This window comes from Elephas maximus, chromosome 12 (assembly GCF_024166365.1).
Source record: "Elephas maximus indicus isolate mEleMax1 chromosome 12, mEleMax1 primary haplotype, whole genome shotgun sequence".
Taxonomy (NCBI): domain Eukaryota; kingdom Metazoa; phylum Chordata; class Mammalia; order Proboscidea; family Elephantidae; genus Elephas; species Elephas maximus.
The window spans coordinates 108215113-108233730 of record NC_064830.1 but is presented as its reverse complement, the minus strand read 5'-3'; the positions used below and the strand labels follow the sequence as shown (position 1 = coordinate 108233730).

At 45.7% G+C, this 18618-nt stretch overlaps 1 non-coding gene across 1 annotated transcript; it reads right to left on the bottom strand.

Annotated features, from left to right (window-relative positions):
- Nucleotides 1-2572: 2572 nt before the first annotated feature.
- On the bottom strand, nt 2573-2677 carry LOC126087605 (U6 spliceosomal RNA). The gene has a single exon (XR_007519787.1). It is a non-coding gene; the product is annotated as a U6 spliceosomal RNA (small nuclear RNA).
- Nucleotides 2678-18618: the final 15941 nt, after the last annotated feature.

Sequence of the window (18618 nt, the reverse complement as noted above, 5' to 3'; positions counted from 1 at the left end):
CCAACATGTGGACTTGGCTTCTTATCGATGGTCCCTTTCATTCACTTTTCTGGGAAATGAGGCAACTCACAATGGAAGACCAGAGTTGGCTAAGTAAATGGTTCCATGATGTGGTGAGCCAGAAGTAAAAGTCAAGTTCCAGACTTATGAACTTCCTGCTTTCCCCACCATAACGTACTCAATCATTCTGTCTTTATTTATGTCTTATGATTAAGACTTCCGTTTTGAAATGAGGTTACCCCATTTCCCAGCTTGTTGTTTCCTTTTGGCCCAAGCTCATTTCTCCAGGCTTTTGAAGAACACTCTTTCCTGGATAAATCCAACATCATAGATGCTAATTGCTTCCTTCTGTAACCAAAGTTGTCATCACCATTCAGGGACAATAATTGAGTCAAGTCCTTCCAATCCATCCAGCAGTCCCACACCAAAGCAATGGAGTCACAAGTCAATAGAACATTGGATAAAGAGGAAATTTTAAGTGTCTTTCCAAAGGAAGTTCATTACTTTACTGCTAATAGCAAGATTAATAACCACTAGAGAAAAATTAATGTAAATTTCAAGGATGAAGCAATAATTGAAAGCTTCGGGTATGCCTAGTCCTTTTTCTATACAAAAATGACCATAGTCATTTTATTTTTGTGGTTGATTATAATTGTACTAATATGATCTTCCCTTTATATCACTATAATCAAATGCAGGAGGAATTTTGAATTATGTTATTCTTTCAGCTGCTTATTAAAAAAGTTCATCCTACCCCTTAAAAGGGGTAGAACTTCATAAGCTTTCCTGTGGTTTGAGGGACAAATACACTGAATCCCATTAAAGACAGATTTTCCTCCCACATAATAGGACAAACCACTCTGTTTTTTGTGGGTTAAAACATGTGTTATAGATATTAGCATCTGCCGAATGATGGGGCACCTCTCCTCTTTGAGCTAAACTGTGAGCTAGAACTCTTAATAAAATAGAAATGAGAAACTCTAGGATAACAAAAAAAACAGACACCTATCAAGAGGGCTTTTTATTCTCCCTTTATTTCCCATGAATAATGAGGCCAAGAAATATCGAGAAGTTAACCACATAGTAATACTACCCTGTGAGGAGCCCTGGTGGCGCAGTGGTTAAGAGCTTGGCTGCTAACGAAAAGGTCAGCAGTTTGAATCCACCAGCCACTCCTTGGAAACCCTATGAGGCAGTTCTACTCTGTCCTATAGGGTCGCTATGAGTCGGAATCAACTTGAGGACAGCAGGTTTTAATACTACCCTATACTTGAGTTATCAATCACCAGAATGAGCCAGGGCACAAGAACTGATCTTTAGGAGAGGGCAACAGGGGCGGGGATGCCATCACAGCAGCCTGGCCTCTGCTAACACACCAGATGTCCACTGTGAGCTGGAAGATGCTTTGACCCGTGTTATTGATTCCTTCATGGCAGAAATTACATACCTGTGGTGACATGCACTTATAATTCTCTTACCCAGGGTTGATATATACAGGTGTGCAGGCTATACTTTACATAAGAGCACCAGGTTGATGGAGCGAGTGGGAGCTTAAATCAAGGCCTTGCACTGCCTTCACTGGATGAAAAGATCCCTTTTGCTATTTAGCACAAAGTCACTGTGCACTCCTAGCTAAGCCATGTGCCCACAGGGTTGCGTCTTCCTACAGTGAGTGCTTTGTATAACTCATGTAAAAGCAACCAGGGATCGCACTGGTTTTGCTTTTATCTCATTTTGAATCCTTTTTACTTTTATACATTTTAAAAAGTGAAGAAATTTTACATACAGTGAAATGCACACAAATTAAGAATATAATGAATGAGTTTTGCAATCTTATACATCAGTTTAATCTCCCACTCAAGATATAGACTATTGTTGTGCCTTGCCCTCCCAAATTTCCTTGTGTGCGCCCTTCAGTCAGTCACTACCCCCCAGGGGCATCCACTGCTCTAATTCTTACCACCATAGCTTAGTTTTGCTAATTCTTGGACTTCATATATATAGTATCATGCAGAATATACTCTTCTTTGTCTGGCTTCTTTAATTCAACATAATGTTCATATTCATTCATATAGTTACATGTATCAGTAGTTATATTATGAATACGTCACATTTTTTATAACTATTTTCTTATTCATGAATATTTGGATTGTTCTAAATCTTAGATATTATGAAAAAAACTGTCATGAAGATTCTTTTATAGAATTTTATGTAGTCTTATGTTTTTATTTGACTAGGAGTGGGATTGAGCTTTTCCATCGTCTCTTCCCACAGGAGTAGTCGATTAGATTCCTGTGTATTCCATCTGGTGAGGTCCACGTGCATAGTCGCCGTTTATGTTGGTGAAAAAAAGGTATTTGCAGTGAAGAAGTTGTTGGACTTGCAAAATTCTATCATGCAATCTCCGGCATCGTTACCAAGTCAGTATTTTCCAACTACTGATCCTTCTTCCTTGTTTCCAACTTTCGAATCCCAGTCTCAAGTAATTATCAGTGCGGCCTGATTGCATGTTTGATCAATTTCAGGCTGCAGAAGTTGGTAAAAATCTTCAATTTCCTCATCTTTGGCCTTAAAAAATATGGAATGCTTCACGAATTTGCATGTCATCCTTACACAAGGCCATGCTAATCTTCTCTGTATCGCTCCAATTAATCTGTATACTGAGCAAATAATCTGAGAAGCTGGACTATATGAAGAAGAATGGGGCAGAAAGACTGGAGGAAGACTCATTAACAACCTGTGTTATGCAGATGACACAGCCTTGCTTGCTGAAAGTGAAGAGGACCTGAAACACTTACTGATAAAGATCAAAGACCACAGCCTTTGGTGTGGATTACACAAGCAAAAATCCTCACAACTGGACCAATAAGAAACATCACGATACATGGGGAAAGGATTGAAGTTGTCTAGGATTTCATTTTACTTGGATTCACAATCAGCTCCCATGGAAGTAGCAGTCAGGAAATCAAATTTAGGAAAATCTGCTGCAAAAGATCTCTTTAAAGGGTTGAAGAGCAAAGATGTCACCTTGAAGACTAAGGTGCCCCTGACCCAAACCATGGTGTTTTCAATTGCCTCCTATGCATGCAAAAGATGGATGATGAATAAGGAAGACCGAAGACGTATTGATGCCTTTGAATGGTGTGTTGGGGAATATTGACTATACCATGGAGTACCAAGAGAATGAACAAATCTGTCTTGGAAGAAGTACAACCACAATGCTTCTTAGAAGCAAGGATGGCAAGACTGTCTTACATACTTTGTATGTGTTGTCAGGAGGGATCAGTCCCTGGATAAGGACATCATGCTTGGTAAAGTAGAGGGTCAGCAAAAAAAGAGGAAAACCCTCAACAAGATGGATTGACCCCGTGGCTGCAACAATGGGCTTAAGCATAACAACGATTGTGAGGATGGTGCAGGACTGGGTAGTGTTGTTCTGTTGTACATATGGTTGCTATGAGTCAGAACCGACTTGATGGCAACTAACAACAACAACAACAGGAGTGGGATTACTGGGTTGTAGTGTATAAGTATGTTTAACTTTATAAGAAACTACCAGTTTTCCGAATTGGTCGCATTGTTTTATACCCCCAATGGTGATGGATGCGAGTTCTAGTACCTCAGCAATATTTAATGTTGTCAGTCTATAATTTTAGCTATTCTGGCGGGTGTGTAGTGGTATCTTACTGCAGTTTTAAAAAATGTTGAACACTTTTTCATAAACTTATTGGCCATTAATATTATCTTCTTCTCAAAATGTCTGTTGAAGATTTTGTCTATTTACATATTTATATTGGTTTGTTTCTGTTTTTAATTTAAACTCAAGATCAAGAGATACGAAAGTACAAGCTTCCCACCACTATGCCATGTCAAGGGGATGGATGGAAAACTATTATTCTGAGGGAGTGAATAATTGAGTCCAATAATTTAGCCTGTTATACTTAGTAATTGGAGAATCCCCACATTGATTTTCTGACTGAGGGAGTGAGGTTTATTATGATAGGACAGGACACATGTACATACTTGGAAGTCTCCTTTCTTCCAGGATAGCAAACTACAAGCAATATCCTAATCCTGGGGGGATAAAAAATATTACTACTACCATTAGAAGAAAAACAAAAACTTGAAAGATGCAGAGATGGTGACTCTTGTTGTTAGTTGCCTTTAAGTCAGTCCCCGGCTCAGGGCAAGCTCATGCATAATGGGCTGAAACACTGCTAGATTCTGTGCCATCCCCATGATGGGTTGTGGACTGAACCTTTGTGATCACAGGGTTTTCATTGGCCGGTTTTTGGAAGTAGATTTCCAGGCTTTTCTTCCTAGTCCATCTCAGCCTGGAAGCTCTGCTGAAACCAGTTCACCTTCATAGCAACATGCAAGCCTCCACTGACAGGTGGGTGGTGGGTGCACATGAGGTGCATTGGTCAGGAATCAAACCCAGGTCTTCCACAAGGAAGGCGAGAATTTTACCACTGAGCCAACAATGCCCCCATGGTGATTCTGGCTTATTGGAGAATGACTATGGTTTACCACAAGAGTAAAAACAAGTGCAAAATCCAATTAAAGCTACTGCTCCAGATATAGTAGCTTTATTGGAGCAAATCAATAAATCTCCTGGCACTAGTGACAGCTATTGATCTACAGAAGTTTTCTTTTTCTATCCTTATCAGTAACAATAAGAAGCTGGTTGCTTTCACACAACAGGGGCAGCAGTATACCCTCACAGTTTTACCTCAGACCTATGTTGACTCTTCTGGTCACTAAAGTAACAGCCTGGAGGGATCTTGATTCTCTTGATAGCCTACCTAATATCACATTAGTCCTTTACATTCATAAGTTGTGCTAATTGGCTCTAGTGAGCAAGAATTAGCTGGCAGCTTAGGTGAGGTAAGGTCCTTTGGGTAGCGCAGGTGGTTTGTGAATGGCTGCTAACCTAAAGGTTGGCAATTTGAACCCACCCAGTGACTCTGTGGAAGAGAGTCCTGGCAAACTGCTTCCATAAAAATTATAGACTATGCAGCAGTTCTGCTCTGTAACACATGGGGCCACCCTGAGTCAGAATTGACTTGATGGCAATGGGTTGGGTTTGGGTTGGGTTTAGATGAGTTAGTAGGGAGGTGGTTCTCAAAGTGTGGTCCCCTGGCCAGCAACATCAGCATCACCTGGGAACTTGTTAGAAATGCAAACTATCAGACTCCATCTCAGACCTACTGAATCCAAAGCTCTGGGAGTGGACTCAGCAATCTGGGTTTTAAGAAGCCCTCTCGGTAAGAGTTCCTGGCTGATGCAAATGGTTAAGTCCTTGGCTACTAACCGAAAGGTTGATGGTTCAAGTCAGAGACGCCTTGGGAGAAAGGCCTGGTGATCTACTTCTGAAGATCAGAGCCATTGAAAACTCGTATGGAGCACAGTTCTACTCTGACACACATAGGGTTGCCATGAGTCAGAAACGACTCAACAACAACTGGTTTGGCTTTGGTTATAGTATCTCTAGCATGTCTCAATAGTGAACAGAGAGTTCAGAACTCCTAGAGTTTAAGCCGAGCGTGAGTCTCTTGTATGGGAGACTCAGGCTTCAGATGCATAGTTAAGTGAAATGAATTTTAGTGTTTTTTCAAGTTCTGAGTCTATGCTATGAGTCCGACTGCATTCTCCATAACACTTACGAGCAACACTGGGAAAACAGGAATGGGTGTGAGGATATGCGAAAGGCAATAGAGAAACAGGAAAATTTCTGACCTTGAGTGACTTGACTTGAGGGAGAAGTGGGGAGGTATACAAATACATGCCTAATGAGGCAATATAAACAGTGTTTATACATGTTATCAGGAGGGATCAGTCCCTGGAGAAGGACATCACACTTGGTGAAGTAGAGGGTCAGCAAGAAAGAGGAAGACCCTCAATGAGATGGATTGACACAGTGGCTGCAACAATGGACCCAAACATATCAATGGTTGTGAAGATGGCGCAGGATTGGGCAGCGTTTCATCTGTTATATATAGGGTCACCATGAGTTGGAACCTGTTCAGCGGCACCTAACGTGGGATGGTGTATTCATTTCCTAGGGCTGCCTTAACAAGGTACCACAAACTGGGTGGCTTAAAACAACAAAAATGTATTTTTCCACAGTTCTGAAACTGTAAGTCCAAAATCAAGGTGTCGGCAGGGCCCTGCTTCCCCTGAAGTTTCTGGGGAGGAAACCTTCCTTGCTCTTTCTAGCTTCTGAGGGTTGCTGGCAGTCCTTGGTTTCCAGCTGAGCATCTCCAGCCTCTGTCTGCCTCTCTCGTCATGTAGCTGTCTTCCCTTTGTGTGTCCCTGTGTTCAAATTTGAGTCGGAATCATCTCGACCGCAGTGGGCTGTTGTGTTGTTTGTAAGAACACCAGTCATATTGGATAAAACCCGTCAAACCAGGTGCTGTGGAGTCGATTCCCATTCACGGCGACCCCATGTTTCCTAATCCCTTATGACCTCATTTTAGCTTGATTATATCTGCAAAGATCCTATTTCCAAATTAAGTCACATTCACAGGCTCAGGGTGGACATGAATTTTCGGGGGACAGTACTCAACCCAGTGCAGATGGCAATGGAGTCTTAGCAAGGCAAAGTGTATATGAGGCCATTGTCCCTCCCTGAGGGATGGGGAGATGTGGAAGGTGAAGTTATCAGGAATGTACAGAAACTCTGACCTGAGTGGGAACCGGGGGCCTGCAGAGAATGACAGGCCATTGTTTCAAGCTAGACTGTGGCCAAGCTTGGATTGGAGTTCTCTGCCTCCAGCCTGTGTTCTCTATGTCCACGTATGGCCCTGTGCCTGCATTCTGAACCTGGGACTGTGGAAGTGTATCCGTGAAGACCCCTGAAACAGCGCCTCCTGGAGGACAGGCCCTGCATGTTTCCCAGCCCTGCTTCCGAGCCGGTCCGGAGAATTCTCGCATTTCTGCTGCTGCACAGTGGAGTGGCTGGGGACCTTTCGTGATTCGGTTCATTAGTTTGTGGTGGCTCAAAGCAGCAACATCAGTCTCCAGAGGGACCCGCCTTGTCTCTTCTTTATTAAAATGAGATCTTCCCCTGGCATTTCTCTCAGGAGCTTCTTCAGGCCTGCGTGAGAGGGCCAAAGAGGAAGGGGAGAGGGCTTCAGGCTTAAATGCCAGCAATCCAATTAAGGGAATGTTTAACCTTTGTAAATAAAGCCCCTGCTCACCTGCTTCCCAGAAGGAGCAGGACAATTAACTGATTCGGTATGTTGCCACACACTGGGCGGAGAGGGCTGGGGTTTATAAGCTCCTTCCTGGTGGCAGAGCTCAGCCTGCTGCTCAGAAACATACGCTCTAGAAGGCCACCTGGCAGCAGAGGCAGGAAAGCCTGTGGTACCTCCAGGCACCTCCTCAGGTGCCCTCCCGGGTGAGGCGACTGTTTACCTGAGCAGGTGGAGCAAAAGAGCCCTTGCTGGGAACAGCCCAGCTGCTGGGCTTCCGTTAAGAACATGAGAAATAAAAATAAACGTAAAATGCAAACAGTGGGAAAACAAGCAGAAAGCAGAACTGAATATTTAGCAAACCCTTGGCTGGGGAAAACTTACGTGGCTTAGAAGCAATACAGAAACCCCAGGAGATCAAATTAGTTATGTGTGTACACGCACGCTAACATGTACACATATGTATTACATATGCGCATTATATATAACCAAAAAAAAAAAAACCAAACCCATTGCCATCGAGTTGATTCTGACTCATAGTGACCCTATAGGACAGAGTAGAACTTTCCCATAGGGTTTCCGAGGCTGTAATCTTTAGGAAGATTACAGCCTTGGAAAGGAGATGGATTGACACAGTGGCTGCAACAATGGGCTTAAGCATAACAATGATTGTAAGCATGGTACAGGACCAGGCAGTGTCTCGTCCTGTAGTACGTAGGGTCGCCATGAGTTGGAGATGACTCAACAGCACCTAACAACAATCTTTACATAAGCAGACTGCCACGTCTTTCTCCCATGGAGCATGAATCACTGGCTTTCGGTTAGTAGCCCAGCGCTTAACCACTGTGCCACCAGGGCTCCTTGTGTTATATATACACATTATATTGATATGCACATATGTACATACGTATTAACACTATCTTTTTTTATTATATATGCATATATGTATTAATACATATACTAATATATATATTTTTTTTATTAGGGAGGAGTATTTTTTACGGATATATATGTATATGTGGAAACCCTGGTGGCGTAGTGGTTGAGAGCTGCGGCTGCTAACCAACAGGTCAGCAGTGTGTGCTCCTTGGAAACTCTAGGGGCAGTTCTACTCAGTCCTGTAGGGTCGCTATGAGTCGAAATTGACTCAAAAGCAGAGGGTTTGGTGTTTTTTTTTTTATGTATATATTTGTCCCTGGGTGGCACAAATGGTTTGTGCTTGTTACTAATTGAAGGGTTGGTGGTTTGAACCCACCTAGTAGTGCTGAGGAGCCCTTGGGGCACAGTAGCTAAGAAAGAGCTCAGCTGCTAACCACAGGCCAGCAGTTTGAATCTACCAGCTGCTCCGTGGAAACCCTAGGGGGCAGTTCTACTCTGTTCTATAGATAGGGTCACTATGAGTCAGAATCGACTCGACGGCAACAGGTTTGATTTTTTTGGTTTTGCCCTGCTACGGAAGAAAGGCCTGGCGATCTGCTTCTACAACATTTGCAGCCAAGAAGAACTGTTTGGAGCACACGGGGTAGCCATGAGTTTGAATGGATTTGACAGCAGCACGTTTTTGTTTTGGCGTGTGTGTAAATGTCTGTATATGGACATGTGTGCTTCCACTACCCGTCTGTTAGTTTGTGGTACTCTGGTGCCCGGCATGTTGCTATGATACTGGAAACGCTGCCACTGGTATTTCAAATACCAGAAGGGTCACCCATGGTGGACAGGTTTCAGCAGAGCTTTCAGACTAAGACAGACTAGGAAGAAAAGCCTGGCAATCTACTTTGAAAAACTAGCCATTGAAAATCTTATCGACCACAAAAGAATATTGTCCGAAAGAGTGCAGGGAGATAAGCCCCCTAGGATGGAAGGCACTCAAAATGTGCAGTGGCCACAACAATGGACAGACTTGAGCTAACTTATCAACGATGGTGAAGATGGCGCTGGACGGGCAACGTTTCGCTCTGTTGTGCGTGGGATCACCATGAGCTGGAGCCAGCTTGAAGACAACGAACAAGAACAACATATGGGTGTGCATATGTATATGTTTCAGTATTTTTATGTGTATGTGTATATATACATATACATAAACACACACACATGTACACACACACACACACACAAACAAAAACTAGAAACCGTTGCTGTCGAGATGATTCCAACTCATGGCAACCTCGTGTGTGTCGGAGTAAAACTGTCCCCCACAGGGTGTTCCATGGCTGATTTTTGGAAGCAGATCACCAAGCTTTATCTTGCAAGGGACCTCTGGGTGGGTGCAAACTGCCAACCTTTTGGTTAGCAGTTGAGTGCTTCACTGTTTGTGCCACGCAGGGACAGCCCTATACACACACACACACACACAACACTTATGCATAAAAATTACTTAAAGGAAATATACCGAAAATACTCGCCAGAAATATGGTACCAGAAGGTTGATGTTGTTACTTCCATCAATTCATACCTGTTCATTCGCTGAACGTTTATTGGGCTCCTCGGGCCGCTGGCCGCTGGAGACGGAGAAACCCCAGGCTCAGTGCCCCATGCTGTCTCTCTCTCAAGCGGGAAATAGAATTCGTAACCCTGTTTCTCACTCCCTGTTTGTGTACCACTGTGGTAGGTCCTGGGGCTTCTATATGCATAGTCATACATGCTGGTAAGGAAAGCTCTAGGATAAAAAAACCACGTCCGGTAAACCAGCAAAGGACAGCAGCTAACAGTTTACAAAAAAGGAAATATATGTGGCTAGAAAATAATATGTAAAAGTCTTTAATCTTGTTAATAATGATTGAAGTGCAAATTAAAATGTAGTTTTAGCCTACTAGATTAGCAAACTTTTTTTTAATCACGTTGAAGGGCTAACGTGTAGAGATATGTAAGTAATTTCTTGTCCTTGAAAATAAACTGTTTTGGACAATATTTTGTAAATGTTCCCGAAGAGTCTTTAAAATGTCTGTATTATCTGACAGTAATTGTACTTCCAGGGTCAGGCCCTGCGCGAGGCGGACTGACACAGTGGCTGCCACAACGGGCAGACGCAGCAACGACGGTGAGGATGGCGCAGGACCAGGCAGCAGCAACGACGGTGAGGATGGCGCAGGACCGGGCAGACGCAGCAACGACGGTGAGGATGGCACAGGACCGGGCAGCAGCAACGACGGTGAGGATGGCGCAGGACCGGGCAGACGCAGCACCGACGGTGAGGATGGCGCAGGACCGGGCAGACGCAGCAACGACGGTGAGGATGGCGCAGGACCGGGCAGACGCAGCAACGACGGTGAGGATGGCGCAGGACCGGGCAGACGCAGCAACGACGGTGAGGATGGCGCAGGACCGGGCAGACGCAGCAACGACGGTGAGGGTGGCGCAGGACCGGGCAGACGCAGCAACGACGGTGAGGGTGGCGCAGGACCGGGCAGACGCAGCAACGACGGTGAGGGTGGCGCAGGACCGGGCAGACGCAGCAACGACGGTGAGGGTGGCGCAGGACCGGGCAGACGCAGCAACGACGGTGAGGGTGGCGCAGGACCGGGCAGACGCAGCAACGACGGTGAGGGTGGCGCAGGACCGGGCAGACGCAGCAACGACGGTGAGGGTGGCGCAGGACCGGGCAGACGCAGCAACGACGGTGAGGGTGGCGCAGGACCGGGCAGACGCAGCAACGACGGTGAGGGTGGCGCAGGACCGGGCAGACGCAGCAACGACGGTGAGGGTGGCGCAGGACCGGGCAGACGCAGCAACGACGGTGAGGGTGGCGCAGGACCGGGCAGACGCAGCAACGACGGTGAGGGTGGCGCAGGACCGGGCAGACGCAGCACCGACGGTGAGGGTGGCGCAGGACCGGGCAGACGCAGCACCGACGGTGAGGATGGCGCAGGACCGGGCAGCAGCACCGACGGTGAGGATGGCGCAGGACCGGGCAGCAGCAACGACGGTGAGGGTGGCGCAGGACCGGGCAGACGCAGCAACGACGGTGAGGGTGGCGCAGGACCGGGCAGACGCAGCAACGACGGTGAGGGTGGCGCAGGACCGGGCAGACGCAGCAACGACGGTGAGGGTGGCGCAGGACCGGGCAGACGCAGCAACGACGGTGAGGGTGGCGCAGGACCGGGCAGACGCAGCAACGACGGTGAGGGTGGCGCAGGACCGGGCAGACGCAGCAACGACGGTGAGGGTGGCGCAGGACCGGGCAGACGCAGCAACGACGGTGAGGGTGGCGCAGGACCGGGCAGACGCAGCAACGACGGTGAGGGTGGCGCAGGACCGGGCAGACGCAGCAACGACGGTGAGGGTGGCGCAGGACCGGGCAGACGCAGCAACGACGGTGAGGGTGGCGCAGGACCGGGCAGACGCAGCAACGACGGTGAGGGTGGCGCAGGACCGGGCAGACGCAGCAACGACGGTGAGGGTGGCGCAGGACCGGGCAGACGCAGCAACGACGGTGAGGGTGGCGCAGGACCGGGCAGACGCAGCAACGACGGTGAGGGTGGCGCAGGACCGGGCAGACGCAGCAACGACGGTGAGGGTGGCGCAGGACCGGGCAGACGCAGCACCGACGGTGAGGATGGCGCAGGACCGGGCAGACGCAGCAACGACGGTGAGGGTGGCGCAGGACCGGGCAGTGTTTTGCTTTGAGTCGGAGCTGATTCGACAGCACGTAACAGCAACGACAGCAGCGGACTCCTAGGAAACTACAGAAAGGAAATAATCAAAGATACAGACGAAGATTTATTTCTAAAAGAACATTCACAGCGTGTGAGTCCTCCTGAATGGAAGAAGCGACTTAAATGTGCAACAACAGGAAAGTGGCCAATTAAATTAAGGCACATAAACTAGTTCAGTCTGATGAAAAATCATGACGTTAGGACTTCGAAGAATAGTTGATGATGTGTAAGAGATACGCTCCTGATATAACAGAGTCCCTGGTTGGTGCAAATGGCTAATGTGCCCAGCTGCTAACCGAAAAGTTGGCGGTTCGAGTCCATCCAGCGGTGCCCCAGAAGAAAGGGCTGGTGACCTACTTCCAAAACACCAGTCGTTGCAAACCCTGGGAGCACAGTTCTGCTGTCACACGAGGGGTCGCGTAAGTCAGAGTCAGCTCGGCGGCAACTGGTAAAAGTGAGATGTGAGTGCATTTTCTGCCCCTCTTCTCTTTTCAAAGCTTGTTACGGTATCTCAGCTTCACTTAGAGGTTCTCGTTCAGGAGGCTTCCCTTAGAGTCAGCGCAGGGGCTTCCCTTGGGGGGCGGGGGGAGCCAGTGAGGACAGAGAGTTTAATGCAACACTGGATTCGAGGGATGAAGAGGAAACACTCTGGGACCCCAGCGCTGAGTTGTCAGGGGTAAAAGATGAACAAGGTTTCTGGGACCTTGGGGAGACCTGCACCTGGCACCCTGGAACTTAGGCACCCTAAGAGTGTTGTGTGGGAGGTGAACAGAGAGCAGTGGGGTCTGGGACCTGGGAGCCCATGTCCAGGGCACCGTGACTGAGGTCCACCCTGAGAGGAAGGGCCTTTCCTCTTGGTGGGACCTTGGCGGTTGGTGACAGGTTGTGGGGAAGTGACTCCCGAAGACAGCCAGCTTGGTCCTGGCACCGTGTGGGGTGCCACCAGTTCTGACGCATAAAGGGATGCAAAGACACTCACAGGCCAGATGGAGATGCCAGTATAAATTCCTTTGTGCACAGACGTTAGATTGACCCATTTTGGACCATGAAAGCCTCCAGCATTTTTGGACAATTCAGGGAGAAGTGAAGCCTCCAGAGGAGAACACAACGCAGCTGCTAAGCAGGCGTGAAGAGCTTTGCTGAGGTATTAACGGGGAAAAGCAACGAGACCATTAGTGTGCTCCCTACGTCGAGTTTTCTCAGTGAGTGTATCACGTTAATAAAGGGACAAGGGATAAACATTAAAAAGCTCCCCCCAGAAAACACACTTAAGCAACGAGCCTGGTTGTCTCATGGGAAATGCGCAGCAGAGCCAGAGTTTCCACACACGTGGCCACGCAGGTCACCTGGGGCATGTGTGAGCCCCCAGGTGCAAACTGTGTCCTGGCTGCTAACTGAAAGGTTGGCAGTCCTAACTCAACCAGCGGCTCCGGGGGAGAAACACCTGGCAATCTGCTCCTGTAAAGGTTCTAAACCCGTTGCCATCGAGTTTATTATTATTTTATAATTGGTGGGCTACCCCAGTATAACACATTTGTGATGAATTTTTATTTCTATTTTTTTCATACAAAGCATTTTTTTTTGTGCTTTAGATGAAGGTTTACAGAGCAAATTAGTTTCTCATTAAACAATTAATACGCATATTATTTTATGACATCGGCTGCCAAACCCACGATGTGTCAACCCTCCCCTCTTCTCGACCCTGGGTTGCTTCCCCATTACCAGCTGTCCTGATTCTTCCTGCCCTCTAGGCCTTGCCCCTGGCCTGGTGTGCCCCTTTGGCCTCATTTTGTTCTATGGGCCTGTCTAATCTTTGGCTGAATGGTGAACCTCGGGAGTGACTTCATTACCGAGTTAAAAGGGTTTCCGGGGTCCATACTCTCATGGTTCTACAGTCTCTGTAAGACCAGTTAGTCTGGTCTTTTTTGTGAGTTAGGAGTCTGTTCTGCATTTTTGTCTGATTCTGTCTGGGACTGGCATTGAGTTGATTCTGACTCATAGCAGTAATAAAGGACAGAGTAGAACTGCCCGTAGGGTTTCCAAGGAAGCAGGCTGCCACATCTTTCTCCCGTGGAGTGGCTGGTGGGTTCGAACCCTCAACCTTTCGGTTACCAGCTCGGGGCTTAACCACTGTGTCAGCGGGGCTCCTTCTGTAAAGATTATAGCCTTGGAAACCAATGGGGCAGTTCTACCCTGTTGGTTCCGTTGCTATGAGCCGGAATCCACTCCATAGCACCTAGTGGCACAAGAGACGCCTTCTCCCTTTAATTATCTCAGGGCAGGTGTGGCACATTGGTCCCCCCCTACACACCCCGCAGCTTCACCCCAGGCCTGGGAGGGGCTATCATCAGGCTCTAGCATGATTGGCAGCCCTGTCAGATGCCACCTCCCACTCGGATACTTGGAGCAAGAGCGGTTCTGACATCAGACAGCACTCCCTGAGTCTCTGGATGGCTTTGAGCAGAGAAATCTTCATCCCAAAGCCCCAGACACCCTTCTGCACCCCAGGCGCTGCATAAATCAGGGAGATATCCAACTCCATAATTCTCCCGGAGCCATCTCTGATGGCTGCTGCAATTTGCTTTCCCTCTTCTGGGTTAGCCACCAGCTGTAATTGATGAGGGAACTGACCGCTCTTTGTCTTCCTTCACTACATTTGTCGTTTGGCAGCTGGCTAATCCTTTATCCACTGCCTGTGACCATCTCTCTCTCTCCCTCCCCGGGCACTGGAGGAACAGATGCGGCTCCCCCCATTCCCCGCAGACAAGATCTATAAAGCCATAACATGTTTTCAGTGCAATTCAGCTTTTGGAAAATGCGTAATTGGAGAGTTCCAAAATAATTAGTTTATTATAGTGGGCCTGTAAAAATGAAGCTGCATCTCATTTATGAGCCATTAGATCCCATGTTCTACGAGCCTGGTTGCTATTAATGCCACCAGCATGTAATTTAGCATTCCGTACTGAAGTGTGTCACAATGGGGCTTCTCTCCTCCCAGCCCCCATGTCCGGGGGCAGGGCTGGAGAGGGCTGAGAATCCCTCCCTTAGTCAGCCGGCAGCTTTGGGGACAGTAGTCTCCTCCCAGCACCCTAAGGTGAGTTACATTGTGAGGCCTTTAATGAGAACATTTGACCTTCATTCCATTTCTTTTAGGAGCAGATAAACCAAAAACCAGTTGCCACTGAGTGGATTCTGACTCACGGTGACCCCATGTGCGTCAGAGTAGACGTGTGCTCCGCAGGGTCTTCAATGGCTGTGAACTTTGGGAAGCTGATCACCAGGACTTTCTTCCCAAGTCCTTCTGGGTAGATTTGAATGACCAACCTTTCAGTTAGTAACAGAGCATTTACCTGTTTGTGCCACCATAAAGCACAAGAAAAGTTGGGACGGGAGGAAAGAGCTAAGACACTGACATGCCAAGGAGACGTTTCATGGAGCAGGAAATATGTGGAAGAGCCCGTAGGTAGATGGCCATTGTTTTAGGAGGAAAGGACAATTAACACATTCATAGGCACAAACTTGGATTTTTAAAAAAAAAATTTATTGTCCTTTAAGTGAAAATTTATAGGAAAAATTACTTTCTCATTCAAAAATTTATACACAAATTATTTTGTGACATTGGTTGCCATCCTCACAATGTGTCAGCAGTCTCCCCCTTCCCCTTTCCACCCTGGACTCCCCGTGTCTGTTCGTCCAGGTTTCCTGTCTCCTCCTGCCTTCTTACCTTTACTTTTGGACAGGTGTTGCCCATTTGGTCTCATATACTTGATTGAACTAAGAACCGTGTTCCTCATGTGTGTTATTGTTGTTTTATCGGCCTGTTGAATCTTTGGCAGAAAGGTGGAATTGGGGAGTGGCTTCGGTCCTGAGTTAGCAGGGTGTCTGGGGGCCATAATCTTGGGGATTCCTGCAGCCTCTGTCAGACCAGTAAGTCTTTTTTTTTTTTTTTCCTCCTCGTGAATTTGAATTTTGTTCTACATTTTCCTCCCACTCTGTCTAGGACCGTCTGTTGTGATCCTTGTCAGAGCCTTTGATGGTGGTAGCAGGGTGCCATCTAGTTCTTCTGGGTTCAGGATTGTGGAGGCTATGGTTCACGTGGTCCATTAGTTCTTTCGACAAATATTTTCCTTGTGTCTTTGGTTTCCTTCATTTTCCTTTGTTCGACCAGGATGGGACCAGTAGATGTATCCTAGGTGGCCACTTGCAAGCTTTTAAGACCCCAGATGCTGCTCACCAAACTAGGATGTAGAACATTTTCTGGATCATATGGTAGTTCTACTTCTAGCTTTTTAAGGAAGTACCAAATCGATTTCCAAAGTGGTTGTACCATTTGACATTCCCACCAGCAGTGTAGAAGTGTCCCAGTCTGTCCCCAGCCTCTCCAACATTTATTATTTTGTGTTTTTTGGATTAATGCCAGCCTTGTTGGAGAGAGATGAAATCTCATTGTAGTTTTGATCTGCATTTCTCTAATGGCTAATGATCATGAGCATTTCCTCATATATCTGTTAGCTACCAGAATGTCTTCTTTAGTGAAGTGTCTATTCATATCTTTTGCCCATTTTTTAATTGGGTTATTTGTCTTTTTGCAGTTGAGTTTTTGCAGTATCATGTTTTAGAGATCAGGCGCTGATCGGAAATGTCATAGCTAAAAACTTTTTCCCAGTCTGTAGGTAGTCTTTTTACTCTTTTGGTGAAGTCTTTGGACGAGCATAGGTGTTTGATTTTTAGGAGCTCCCAGTTATCTAGTTTTTCAGTTATCTAGTTTTTCTTCTACATTTCTTATAATGTTTTGTATACTGTTTATGCCATGTATTAGGGCTCCTAGCATTGTCCCTATTTTTTCTTCTATGATCTTTATCGTTTTAGATTTTATATTTAGGTCTTTGATCCATTTTGAGTTAGTTTTTGTGCATGGAGTGAGGCATGGGTCTTGTTTCACTTTTTTGCAGATGGATATCCAGTTATGCCAGCAGCATTTGTTAAAAAGACTGTCTTTTCCCCATTTAACTGTTTTGGGGCCTTTGTCAAATACCAGCTGCTCATATGTGGATGGATTTATGTCTGGATTCTCAATTCTGTTCCATTGGTCCATGTATCTGTTGTTGTACCAGTACCAGTACCAGGCTGTTTTGACTACTGTGGCGGTATAATAGGTTCTAAAATCAGGTAAAGTAAGGCCTCCCACTTTGTTCTTATTTTCAGCAATGCCTTATTTGTCCGGGGCCTCTTTCCCTTCCATATGAAGTTGGTGATTTGTTTCTCCATCTCATTAAAGAATGTCTTTGGGATTTGGATCGGAATTGCATTAAATGTATAGATCGCTTTTGGTAGAATAGACATTTTTATAATGTTAAGTGCTCCTATCCACGAGCAAGGTATGTTTTTCCACTTATGTAAGTCTCTTTTGATTTCTTGCAGAGGTGTACTGTAGTTTTCTTTGTATAAGTCTTTTACATCTGTGTTAAGATTTATTCCTAAGTATTTTATCTTCTTGGGGGCTACTATAAATGGCATTGATGTGGTGATCTCCTCTTCGATGTTCTTTTTGTTGGTGTAGAGGAATCCAAATGATTTTTGTATGTTTATCTTGCATCCCGATACTCTGCTGAACTCTTCTATTAGTTTCAGTAGTTTTCTGGAGGATTCCTTAGGGTTTTCTGTGTATAAGATCATGTCATCTGCAAATAGAGATACTTTGACTTCTTCCTTGCCAATCTGGATGCCCTTTATTTCTTTATCTAGCCTAATTGCCCTGGCTAGGACTTCCAGCACAATGTTGAATAAGAGTGGTGATATTTTTGTCTGGTTCCCGATCTCAGTGGGAATGTTTTCAGGCTGTCTTCATTTAGGGTGACATTGGCTGTTGGCTTTGTATAAATGCCCTTTATTATGTTGAGGAATTTTCCTTCTATTCCTACTTTGCTGAGAGTTTTTATCATGAATGAGTGTTGAACTTTGTCAAATGCCTTTTCTGCATCAATTGATAAAATCATGTGATTCTTGTCTTTTGTTTTATTTATGTGGTGGATTACATTAATTGTTTTTCTAATTTTTTTTTTTTTTTTAATGTTGAACCAACCCTGCCTACCTGGTATGAATCCCACTTGGTCATGGTGAATTATTTTTTTGATATGTTGTTGAATTCTATTGGCTAGAATTTTGTTGAGGATTTTTGCATCTACATTCATGAGGGATATAGGTCTGTAATTTTCTTTTCTTGTGGTGTCTTTACCTGGTTTTGGTATCAGGGATATGGTGGCTTCATAGAATGAGTTTGGTAGTATTCTGTCCTTTTCTGTTCTCTGAAATACCTTTAGTAGTAGTGGTGTTAACTCTTCTCTGAAAGTTTGGTAGAACTGCAGTGAAGCGGTCCGGACCAGGGCTTTTTTTGTTGGGAGGTTTTTGGTTACCTTTTCAATCTCTTCTTTTATTATGAGTCTGTTTAGTTGTTCTACCTCTGTTTGTGTTAGTTTAGGTAGGTGGCGTGTTTCTAGGAATTCATCCATTTCTTCTAGGTTTTCAAATTTGTTTGAGTATAGCTTTTCATAGTAATCTGATATAATTCTTTTAATTTCAGTTGGGTCTGTTGTGATATCGCCCATCTCATTTCTTATTCGGGTTATTTGCTTCCTCTCCTGTTTTTCTTGTGTCAGTTTGGCCAGTGGTTTATCAATTTTGTTGATTTTTTCAAAAAACCAGCTTTTGGTCTTGTTAATTCTTTCAATTGTTTTTCTGTTTTCTATTTCATTTAGTTCAGCTCTAATTTT